Source organism: Siphateles boraxobius, unplaced genomic scaffold (assembly GCF_051911475.1).
Source record: "Siphateles boraxobius isolate OS27281-9 unplaced genomic scaffold, OSU_SipBor_1 21, whole genome shotgun sequence".
Lineage (NCBI taxonomy): Eukaryota > Metazoa > Chordata > Actinopteri > Cypriniformes > Leuciscidae > Siphateles > Siphateles boraxobius.
Window position 1 is genome coordinate 1,255,137 of NW_027508822.1, and position 12,759 is coordinate 1,267,895.

Here is a 12,759-nt window from a genome sequence, read left to right on the forward strand (position 1 = left end):
AAGTTAAACAGACACAAGTTAATTTACATCTGACCACAGTTACAATATTTACTTGTCTACGATTCCTCAGTCAGATTATGTTAACTTTAAGAATTACAGTGAAAAAACGAAACACAGACTCATATCAACAACAATACTAGGCCATTTTGGTTAATGTTTCAGAAAAGTTAAAATGAGAAGAGTTACTGTGTTAGGATGTTTTTAGCAGTGGTGCAGGTCTGTCCAAAAAACAAACACCCCTGATGCTGAGCATATGCTTGCTAAATGGTACCCCTGGAGCCAATTCCTTAAATGTTTTCATCTATAAAATAATTTTACAAAATGAGTGATGAGAGGGATATTGATAGTCAAACAATCTTTTGGGAGCCCGCAGCCCGCTCGCAGTGTGAAGCGCGTGTCCGCGCTATTCTCCGACATGCCCGCTCGCGGTGTGTAGCGCGTGTCCTGTCCACGCCATTCTCCGACTCCGACATGCCCGCTCGCGGTGTTCTTTATCAATCAACCAAAGCCGGTCGCGGGGACGCCGCACTCGCCATCTTTCCATTCACTTTTGCTATTTAACCAGAGCGAATGAGACGAGTGCGTCACGTGTGGTGTTTGTCAACGCGCCTTTGGAGAGAAGTGAAAGTGACTGCTCGGCTAGTATTGGTGTATCGATACTTCGGGAAATTAGTATTGGTACCGTTCAGATATTTCAGTATCGATATTTATCGAAATATCGATATTTTTGACAACACTATATGTTATGATTGATTATAATTAAGGTATTAATCAATATTTTTCCTTCTAAATATCAAATGAGTTGAATGACTTCTCTGGAGATTTTACTTTATTTATATACGTTACCAGTGTGATTACTGAAATGTTCTTTTCATGTATTCTTTAATGTCTGTATTTGATATCTGAATGCAGTGGTTGCTTATTTAACCCAGCTTCCAGAAATGAAATAGGGACTTGTTTTGTGTTTGAGAAAGGTCTTCAATGTGTTAAAACATATAGGGATCTTTGAAGCCAATAGTTTAAGGGGCCATTTCTTTGTTAAAGCCTTTCTTTCCAGTTAGACTAAAGTTTAGCTATCTTTGAGAGAAAGAACACATTATCTTGATGTTTTGAGAGGACTCTCCTGTTTATAGTGAGAGCCTGGCCAAATCCAACCTTGGAAAAGCTGTGTGTCTGTGTGCGTGTTAGTCTTCTTGGTTACAGGTTAAGGAACCACTGGCATTATTGGAGATTGACTGAGTTGTTGTTCTGGACATGCTGGCGCCCAGCAACCCAAATCTGCGACCTGGAAGGTCATGACGTGCCTAACTTCAGCTGCATAATCGATGGAGATATGCTTCAGTCTATCTGTATATGTGTGGAAAATTACTGTGTTTATCTATTTCATAGCCAATGAGAATCATTCATCCTGTAAGCAATGGCATAGCTTAGACCTTGGAAATCGTATAACTGCTGTGATCTTTGTAACTGTAAGCGGGGCGGCCTACGAACTCCTGTGCGAGTATTGAAGCTGACTTCTGCTGATGAAACTGCAAACTATCTTCAGTAAATATTTTCTTTAATTTTTTATAATTCTGACTCTGGGTTTTCATTCTTCATATCTGGTTCTGGGTCTTTAACTGTATACCCCACAAGGCAAATTATCAGTGCTGGTACTACTCGACCTCAGTGCTGCATTTGACTTCGGTCAATCACAAAATACTTCTTGACAGGCTGGAAAACTGGGTCGGGCTTTCTGGGATAGTCTTAAAATGGTTCAGGTCATACTTAGGAGGCAGAGGTTATTATGTGAGTATAGGAGACCATAAGTCTGAGTGGACATCCATGACATGCGGAGTCCCGCAAGGCTCAATTCTTGCGCCACTCCTATTCAACCTGTACATGCTCCCAATGAGCCAAATAATGAGAAAGAACCAAATCTCTTACCACAGCTATGCAGACGACACACAGCTCTACTTATCCCTATCGCCTAACGATTACAGCCCCATTGACTCCCTTTGCCAATGCATTGATGAAGTAAACAATTGGATGTGCCAAAACTTTCTTCAGTTAAACAAAGACAAAACTGAAGTCATTGCGTTTGGAAACAAAGATGAAGTTCTCAAGGTGAACGCATACCTTCAGTCTAGGGGTCAAACAACTAAAAATCAAGTCAGGAATCTGGGTGTGTCTCTAGAGTCAGACCTTAGTTTCAGTAGTCATGTCAAAGCAATAACTAAATCAGCATACTATCACCTGAAAAATATTGCAAGAGTCAGATGCTTTGTTTCTAGTCAAGACTTAGAAAAACTTGCTTATGCATGCTTTCATCACCAGTAGGGTGGATTATTGTAATGGACTTCTCACTGGCCTTCCCAAAAAGACCATAAGACAGTTGCAGCTCATACAGAACGCTGCTGCTAGGATTCTGAGCAGAACCAGAAAATATGAACACATCACACCAGTCCTCAGGTCTTTACACTGGCTGCCAGTTACATTTAGGATTGATTTTAAAGTATTATTACTGGTATATAAATCATTCAATGGCCTAGGACCTCAATACATTGCAGATATGCTCAGTGAATATAAACCCAACAGATCACTCAGATCATTAGGATCACATGGGCTAGAAATACCAAGGGTTCACTCTAAGCATGGCGAGTCTGCTTTTAGCTACTATGCCAGCCGCAGCTGGAACCAGCTTCCAGAAGAGATCAGATGTGCTCCTACAGTAGTCACATTCAAATCCAGACTCAAAACACATCTGTTTAGCTGTGCATTTACTGAATGAGCACTGTGCAACTGTTCGTCCGACTGTTTGCACTGTATTTTATTTTATGTTTTAATTGCTCTGATTTCATTTGATTATTTCTGTATTTTATCTTTTATTCTAAACTGTTTTAATTATTCTGATTTCTTTTGATTATTTTAATTTCTTCTATGTAAAGCACTTTGAATTACCATTGTGTATGAAATGTGCTATATAAATAAACTTGCCTTGCCTTGCCTAAAACTTGCCTATCACTATGAACAGTAACTTGTTCATCAGTAACTTGGTGTTTACTGATTATTCTTAAAAAATAATACTTGTTTTAACTATGTTGAATATGACTAAAATGCAGAGATGGGAGTAAGTCAAGTCTCAAGTCCCTACCATCAAGCAGAGGTGGAAAGTCCAGGGGTCAGAAAGTAAAAGTCCTGCCATATTTTTATTCCACCCATGAACTCACACAGCAAAAACTTCAGTGTTAAATCAACTTTCCTAAGAGTTCATTTGGCTCCAGACTCAAGAGTGTTAAAGTGTTAAAATGAGTGTTAAATTAACACTCAATAGTGTTAAAGTTAATGAGATAATTAAGTGATTGATTGAGTGATGATTGACCATTATTGAAGACACCTGATGTTAACAAGCAGAATCACTGAAGGAGAAAATCACAAATTGTAAGCCACCGTTATGGCGATAAGTGTTTGCTGTAGTTGGGCTCTTAAACCTTATACTTCACTTTAAACTTGTTTTTCTGCTGATATTTTTTTTATAACAGTCAAATGAACAAAGAAAGGTGTGATCTGATAGTGTTGGTTGTGTTCTGGCATAATCTTGCTGTGATCTGAAAATGAATCTTATTGAGATATATTGGTTTAACTTACTAGCAGCAGTTTTGTGATTCTACTGCACATATGAATATCAGTATGTTTCTTATAATCCAAAATATTTAATAAATATTGTTCTGGGGCCGTATTCACAAAGAATTTTATTTTACCACTAGGAGTACTCCTAAATCACACTAAAATATTTTAGCTAGGAGTTTTCTCTTAAAAGTTATTCACAACGCCTTTCAGACCTACTCTTAGTAAGGAAAAATGACAACTCCTAAACTAAGAGTGAGTCTTCGTTGCTATGGATGACGTCAATTCTCATGCACGAGTGTCCTTGCAATGATCATGGTGATTGGTTGTTAGATGACAGGGCCATCATGTGGAACATAACACAGACGCAACAAATCATGGAATTACGACATCTAAATATGTCTGTGTCCTACACAAAATAATAATAGTAATGTCATCGAAATGCATATATAATGACATGTTTGTGCAGGCCCCAGTGAAGTGTAATTCTAAAAAGGCAGAGTGAGAGAGAAAAGTGGTGAATTCAATGAAATTAAATTAAGGTAGCCTAATACCCTAATGAAACCGCCACTTGCTTAATAATGAAAAACGACACTTGCATTAACACTTGCTTGGTTAATTGAGATTCTATTAGTATGGAAGCTTGTTTCCGCCACTGAATAAAATAAATAAATAATAATTTCGACTTTTTATCTCACAATTGCGAGATATGAAGTCAGAATTGTGAGAAATAGTCGCAATTGTGAGATAAAAAGTCGCAATTACCTTTTTTATTTTTCATTCTGTGGCGAAAACAAGCTTCCATAGCCTAAATAGACTACTTAAAGCAAGGAAATGTTGCTCCTATTGAAGTAATGTAATAGTTAAATGACGGTGGATTATGAACTCGCCAAAACGGAAAAGAAAGCCTAACTGGACGCAGGATCAGTTACTGCTGCTTGGTGTTGGTGCTGAATTTTTTTTTTAAAAAAATTAAAAAGGAAATTCAACACTGGGATATCAAGTAAAATTAAGCGTGAGACATGGGAGAGGATTTGTTTGCAGATCAATGCAGCATTCCCGCTTGTGTCGCGGACCCCGGACGACTGCGAGAGCCGGTGGTATGCGCTACAATCCTTTGTGAATAGGTCTTAGTGAGTTAGGAGTCCTCTCGACTTCTTTTAAGCTGTACCAGACTTAGGTGCTACTTTTAGGGCTAAAATGCTTCGTGAATTACTCTTAGTGAAAAAAATTAGGAGTCCTAAAGTTAGGAGTGACACGCCCATAATTTTTAGGAGTTGCTCCTAAATTCGCCAGTTAGGAGCTACTTTTAGCCTTAAAATTCTTTGTGAATACGGCCCCTGATCAAAACACTTTCAAATTAATTTATTTAGAAACACAGATATCAATAATCAGCCTGTGAATCTCAACAATGGTGACAATAATAAAGCATGTTGCAGTGGCTGCCACCAATCACAACTCATTAATGGCTCCCATCATGCATTGCGATATGAATAAATTATGATCTGAATTGTCTATGTAATTTACTTTTCCTAATTGAATATTCTGCTCGTCACAATTGTTGAGATGCATAGACTGAATCTTGAGGTGTGTGCCTAAAAGAAAGATTTTTTTTTTTTTTTTTAGAACTTTTAAGAAATCCTTTATATTATATCTAAAATTCTGGATATTTATGCAGAATCACAGTTATGCTGTAACCAACAACATAAATCAAAATCACAAAGTTCAATTGATGATGAATGATGAACACCATCAGATCACTTTTTTCTTTGTTCATCTGGCAGTTATAACTCAAATACAGCAGCCAAACAAAATCTAAAGTTAATAATATAAGGGTCAAGAGACCAACTAAAGCAAACGATGATCGCCATAACGGTGGCTTACAATTTGAGTTTTTCTCCTTCAGTGATTCTGCTTGTTAACATCAGGTGTCTTCAATAATGCTCAATCATCACTCAATCAATCACTTAATTATCTCATTAACTTTAACACTATTGAGTGTTAATTTAACACTCATTTTAACACTCATTCTAACACTCAGTCTTGAGTCTGGAGCCAAATGAACTCTTAGGAAAGTTGATTTAACACTGAAGTTTTTGCTGTGTGAGTTCATGGGTGGAATAAAAATATGGCAGGACTTTTACTTTCTGACCCCTGGACTTTCCACCTCTGCTTGATGGTAGGGACTTGAGACTTGACTTACTCCCATCTCTGCTAAAATGTTGGTAACGTTGTTGCAAATTGGGAACCAGATATAAAATAATTGTAAAATAGTATTTAGCTTGATCTAAAATTGATAATCAATATAAAAATGCCACAAACCTCCCTTTACTGACCATTTGTTGAAGAAAACTCAGAACATTTTGTATCATTTCATAGTTTAACTGTTTATCTAAAAGTGATGAAGTGCTTGAATGTTTGTAACATGAATGTTCTTCAGCATCATGAATGAATGAAGAATAAACACCAACCTCTTTGTTCTTCAGGAACTTCAGTGTGTTTCATTCTGCAGGTTCTGGATCACTCGTGTTCTCACTGTCCTCTTTAATAAACTCAGTCTTTGCAGATTTCAGCTCTTCCTGATGCTTTCATTCTCGTCTTCACTTGTAGCTGATGGGAATATACAGCATTTACTGGAGAATTACTGTGGGAGGAGCTTCACTGATGATGTAATTGCAGCGGGAGGAGCTTCACTGATGATGAATTCCAGAGTTGGGGGAGCTGATCTGCCAAAATCAAAAGTATCAATTACTAAGTTTGTTTTTATAATAAATTACACTTCTAAGTGTAGCTTGCGCGGTCTGCACTTCGCCGACTACTGCGTTGTGTTCTGGTGCACTGATGATCTTCAATCAGAATCAGTCTCTCTTAGTCAAGTAGAATGCAGACTCAGTATTTTATCGCATTCAAAAATCAGAAAATAAAATACAGAAAAATTACCATGAAAAATGAACGTATCACATTAGGCTTGCTTTTGTATATCATGTGTATATGTCATATTGCGTGTTATTTCTGTAATTAACTATGGGCAATGACGTTTTAACACGTTATACGTAATAAAGTTAATGTTTTACATTAACATTATGCAACATGAAATAAACCATCTTCATTTAAATAGTTAACACTTACAGTAACATGCATGAAGCAAAATGTACATGCTTTACATCTGGGCTGTTCAGTGCCATTGAACACCAATCAATACAAGAACACTTTTAAATGAACACATTATATTTTAAACCAGGTATTGGAAGTAGCATACATACCTGTACAATTTCAAAGAGAGCAAAAGTTCAGGATTCTCTCTCCATTCAGAATCAGCCTAACATAAGAAAAAGTTAAACTGAAACATGTGGGCTACATCACAAGACGAGAGATTCGAGAATGGCGAGCGCTAGCATTCAGCAAAACACAACACGAGGCTAGCTATTTCATAAGCTCTCAAAACAGCAGTTCTCGACACATCTCAACTAAATGTATGTGCACTCATCATAAAATACACATACAAGTTATCATGTGCACTAAAGCTAAAGTTACAACCGGTATATTTCAAGCTTACATCGCACTGATGTGAACACGTACCTCTTTCAGTCAAGTAGAATGCAGACTGAGAAGAAACCAACGCGTAAATTCAGTATATGACCGCCACTCTTGTCTCTGTCCAATAGAGGGCGTACTTACAACAAATAACTCTCACAATACCTATGAAATGACTGAACAATAGAAGACTCACATAAAACTCACATACCCACCACAAAATAGAAAATGAAAGGTTTCAAGGTTTCAATATTTGTCATTCTTTAACCTGTTAAATAAGCATTTATGTCTGTCTATCTATTCATCCTACAGTAACTGGTGCCAATTTCTGAATTATTTTAAACAATTTGTATTGCTAATCCTAACATTATTCTGCTTCTTCATTAAAATCCACACTGTAAACCCAGATTTTGTTTCTAATTAAACTTACCAGTGATCATTACTTATTCTTTTATGTTTTAACCCAAATTAGTTGACTTTTCTCGCAAATCGCGTGGAAACCCGTTGCCCTATACCACTTTATTTTTTACACAAGCTGAAACTAAACATGTTGAGTTGTATTAACATGGAACCCTAACTTTTTACACAAGCAGAAACTAAACATGTTGAGTTGTATTAACATGGAACCCTAACTTTTTACACAAGCAGAAACTAAACATGTTGAGTTGTATTAACATGGAACCCTAACTTTTAACAAGCAGAATCACTGAAGGAAAGAGAAACGCAATAACTACAACTGACTTCAGCCACATCAACTGAAGATAAAAGAAGACATTAAATCTCTGAAGATCTCTGCAGAGGAGGATTAAACATCTCAAACAGCATTACCAGCTTCACATATTACTAACCAGATTTACTTTATTTATTTTCCGTTTGAATGAAATCAAGTTGAATTTTAAGTCACCATGATGGTGGTTAGTGTTTGCTTTAGTTGGGCTCTTGACCCTTAACTCTTTAACATTATATTTTCTCTGGTTGCTGTAACTGTGTGTTTGTAATCCACATTAGTTGTAGCAAAAAAGCCAAGAGAAAATGAGATCTATTGATGAGGGTCTAATCATTGTAATCAATTGTGACCTGAATCCCTGATCTGAATCAGTGTAAAATAATTCGGTGGAATTTTTAAATTAAATATAGTAACATTGTGACTTGATAGCGTGAGGTTCAACAGTGTTAATCAAATAATATGAAGGATTTAAAAAGAAAAATAGTGCATTAAACTTTTTCCTTACATTATTTCTTAGACATCAAGACACAGCGTATGACACTCGACAATGTCGACAATAAATTAAATGCTTCATGCTGCAGCGCATGCTGGGTGCCACCAATCAAAACTCAACCAGATCTCCCAGCATGCATTGTGGCATTAATAAATTATGCAGCTGGATTTTTTGTAGCTTGTTTTATGCTCAGAGTTGATCTGATTATCACGATATTTTGTTTGATTATCACCATTGTGGAGATTCATATGCTGTTACTTGATGTCAGTGTGCATCAGGTATTTGTGCACTAAATATTTTTATTAAAACAAAGTATACTATTTGATAAACAACACTGATCGATACTGTAAAATCTAATGGATTATATTATGAATAAAACAATATTAGAAACACAAAAACTAAAAAAATCAAAGCATCAGACACTGAATAAGATAGGAATTCAGGCTATTATTGGATGATGATGTCATTGTCATCATCAATAAACAACTAACATCTCTTGATCTCATTTTCTCTTGGCTTTTTTGCTACAACTATAGTGCATTATAAACACACAGTTACAGCAGCCAGAGAAAATGTAACATCAAAGAGTTAAGGGTCAAGAGACCAACTAAAGCAAACACTAACCACCATCATGGTGACTTAAAATACAGCTCTTGATTTCATTCATTTGGAAATTAAATAGTAAATCTGGTTAGTAATATGTGAAGCTGGTAACGCTGTTTGTGGAGTTGTTTAATCCTCCTCTGCAGAGATCTTCAGAGATTTAATGTCTTCTTTTCTCTTCAGCTGATTTAATCTCAGCTGTGGCTGAAGTCAGTTGTAGTTATTGCGTTTCTCTTTCCTTCTGTGATTCTGCATGTTAACAGTTAAGGTTCCATGTTAATATAATTCAACATGTTTAGTTTCAGCTTGTGTAAAAAGTTGAGGTTCCATGTTAATACAACTCAACATGTTTAGTTTCAGCTTGTGTAAAAACTAAAGTGGTATAGGGCAACGGGTTTAAAGCGATTTGCGAGTAAAGTCAACTAATTCAGAGTAAAGTCAACTAATTCGGGTTAAAAGTGCACCTTCAATCACCCACGTACTGGAAAACTTTATGATATCAAAGGTGTGATCACCTGTAACACAAAGACGGTTATTTATTTACAGGTCCAACTACAGGGTGTTAAAAATGAACACTGAAGCAGTGTTGAAGTTAATGACATAATTAAGTGATGATTGGCCATTAGTGGTGACACCTAATGTTAATAAGAAGAATCATTGAAGGAAAGAGAAACAACAAGAACAGAAAAAAGAGAAACACAAGAAATACTGACTTCGAGCCATTACACATTATTGTACTTATTATTACCAGTGTATTTCTGTCATACATCTACACACATTATTATTTATATTGAACAGAAGTTTAGATGGTAATGCTTTATGGAATGTTTCTTTTCATGTCACCATTATGGCGATCAGTGTTTGCTTTAGTTGGGCTCTGGACTCTTTGCATTTTAACATTAGTTTTTCTCTGGCTGCTTCAACTCTGTGTTTATAAAGCACATGTGTTACTGCAAGAGAAACCATGACATGGGCTGTGTATCCCGAAACCATTGTAAGCTTAATTTGACCGTACAGACCGTTTGTTGCTATCGTTCTACGATCAAGTTAGGCTTAAAATGCTTTTGGGAAACACAGCCCAGGTCATGATGGTTATGTTTAAATGATAAAATTACAATCCTGTAGTGTCCTGATTCACTCAACCAGCATTATAAACTGATATACAAAGGTTCTATTCATTACAGTAGCTAATTCCAGCAGTGCTTTAATAATCTGAAGGTTTTAAAATCCCACACAGATATCAAGAATCTACATATGAATCTCAACAATGGTGATAATCACACGAAAGATTCATATTGCAGTGCATGATGGGAGCCACCAATCAAAATGCATCCATGGCTCCCATCATGCATTGCAGTATGAATAAATTATACAGCTGAAATGTCCTCTAATTTTCATTGTTTTTCCTGTTTGTTTTTATTTTGCTATTGTTTTGTTATGACTTTAATAGCTTGTTTTGTGATGTTCAGAGTTGATCTGTGTGTCACTAGTTTGTTTATTGTCACCATTGCTGTGATTCATATTCTGATTCTTGATGTTTGTGTGTCTAAACACAAGAGCTCCAGTGCACAAAGATTTTTCAAAATTGTTCATATTGCTGTTGGATCTCAAACTGTAGAATCTCGGGGCTACAATCACCAATACTAAAACGCAACATAAATCATATAGTCAAAGATTTAGACTCTGAATGACATCAGTGAATCAGGGTCACTATGTGATAATAATGTCATCATCATAACATATTGTTAACAGGTTTTCTCGTGCAATAACAAATGTTCCTTATAAACACAATGCTGGAGCAGCCAGAGAAAAACTAACAATAAAAAATGAAAAGGTTCAAGAGCCCAACTAAAACAAACACTGACCACCATAATGGTGGCTTGAAATGAACAATTCCATAAAACATTGCCGTCTAAACTTCTGTTGATTCTCAATAACTTTTGTAAATGTATGACAGAAATAAAGTCACACTGGTAATAATAAGTACAATAATGTGTAAAGGCTCGAAGTCAGTAGTTCTTGTGTTTCTCTTTTTTTCCATTCGTGTTGTTTCTCTTTCCTTCAATGATTCTGCTTATTAACATCAGGTTCAACTTCAACACTGCTTCAGTGTTCATTTTTAACACCCTGTAGTTGGACCTATATGTACACCAGGAGTGTTAATTTAACACTGGGGATTTTGCTGTGTAATACCCCATTTTTGACTAAAGCTGGTGCTACTGAGCCCCTCACCACACCCGTTTCTGAAACTTTGCACATGTCTACTGGCTTATAAATGGTATGTGTCTATCGAGTTTCATGCAATTTCAAGCATGCTAAGAGTCTCAAAAGCATCAAACAAGAATATTAAAGTTTGATGCGTTGCCAAGGCAACATTATCTTAGATATTAAATAATCCTTTCACAGGTCTACATCTGGCGTGTGTTTACATTATACAAATGAAGTTTGAAGCAAATCGGGTAAAAATAAGAGGGTGATTTCAAAGCATTTTTAAAGTGACACACTTCCTGCTGCCAGTTGGTGGCGCTATGACTTTGACTCACAATAGTCACATCCATGTGATCGGCCTCTTACAGCGAACACACTGCTGATGTGCTGAAGTTTCATCAAGATCAGTTAATGTATGCTGAAGTTATAACACACTTCCTGTTTCACGTTTCTCGCCATAAATTCGTTTTTTTCGCCACGGCCAAACCGTTCGAGATATCAAAAATGCCCTGGCAATTTTTCATCCTGAATGTATTGACTTCATGCTGACCGAGTTTTGTGCCATTTCTTTGAATTCTCTAGGAGAAGTACTTTAAATTCCATAGCATGCGTTTTACAAACAACCCTAAATAGCCGACTTCCTGTTGGGCTGGGGTAAAAAGTAAGAGTATGAAGTATATATGAACCGATGAGATCTATATGTGTTCCGAGTTTCATATTCTTACATGCAAGCGTGTTTGATTTATGGACCAAGTTTTCGGACCCCGTTCCAGGGAGCGCTGTCTAGCCCCCCTGCCACGCCCGGGTACCATCTTCAGCCCGACCCTGATGGCCGCGGGTTCTGACCCGCGTGCAAAGTTTCAAGAGTTTTCGGGCACGTTAAGGGCCCCAAAAGTGCCCGAATAGTCGTAAGAAAAATAAAAGAGAAAAAAAAAAATATATATATAGTTGCGAGCAGCGAATGCGGGCCCAAGCCGGTGGCACCGCCACCCCGGTGCCTGGCGGTGCCGCCAGCTTTGGCCCTTCATCGCTGCTCGCAGCTATATATATATATATATATATATATAAACAAGCCGCCACCCTGGTGCCTTTAGGGTTATTGTGCACGACGTGCAAAAACGTAACTCCGCTTTGACTGTTGAAAAGAAGTGTGCTGTAGAGCTTGCATCAGTGTGGGCTCTGCAAAAGTGCGCATCGAGGGCACATATCAACCACAAAGTGCAACCTTCTGAAACCTAAAATGAAAAATGAGACAGCCTACGGTCTCATGGATTTAACGGACACATGAAATAAGTACACAAGACCGAAAATTCATATGAAGTGTGCCATTTGGGGACAGGGCCTATGATCGTGAACCACAATAGCCACATATATGAGATCATTTAAATTTAGAAACATTTTTAGGTCAATATGTTTTGCAGCACTTAAATGTGTAAATCCAGAAGCCCCGTATTTATCTGGAGGTCTTTGTCCTTTGCCTGTCAACCTGGTTTGTCTCTGCCTTTTCTGTTCTGCCCTGTTTGCCATTGTTCACCCTGCCTGTCTTGACCATTCTTAATAAAAATCTGCAAATGGATTCCCCTGGCCT

The 12,759-nt window shown here is 37.1% G+C and overlaps 1 protein-coding gene, 1 long non-coding RNA gene and 1 pseudogene across 3 annotated transcripts in view; 1 reads left to right on the top strand and 2 right to left on the bottom strand.

Moving 5' to 3' along the window:
* Positions 1-12,759, bottom strand: part of LOC143746127 (uncharacterized) — a 341,659-nt pseudogene that overhangs the window by 266,901 nt on the left and 61,999 nt on the right. The gene's annotated exons all lie outside the window — the stretch shown is intronic.
* The window catches only part of LOC143746085 (uncharacterized), a 317,610-nt gene that overhangs the window by 157,684 nt on the left and 147,167 nt on the right, over positions 1-12,759 (top strand). The gene's annotated exons all lie outside the window — the stretch shown is intronic.
* Positions 6,084-7,240, bottom strand: LOC143746137 (uncharacterized). The gene is made up of 3 exons (XR_013206449.1): positions 7,186-7,240; positions 6,870-6,925; positions 6,084-6,332 (listed from the first exon to the last, which is right to left on the bottom strand). It is a non-coding gene; the product is annotated as an uncharacterized LOC143746137 (long non-coding RNA).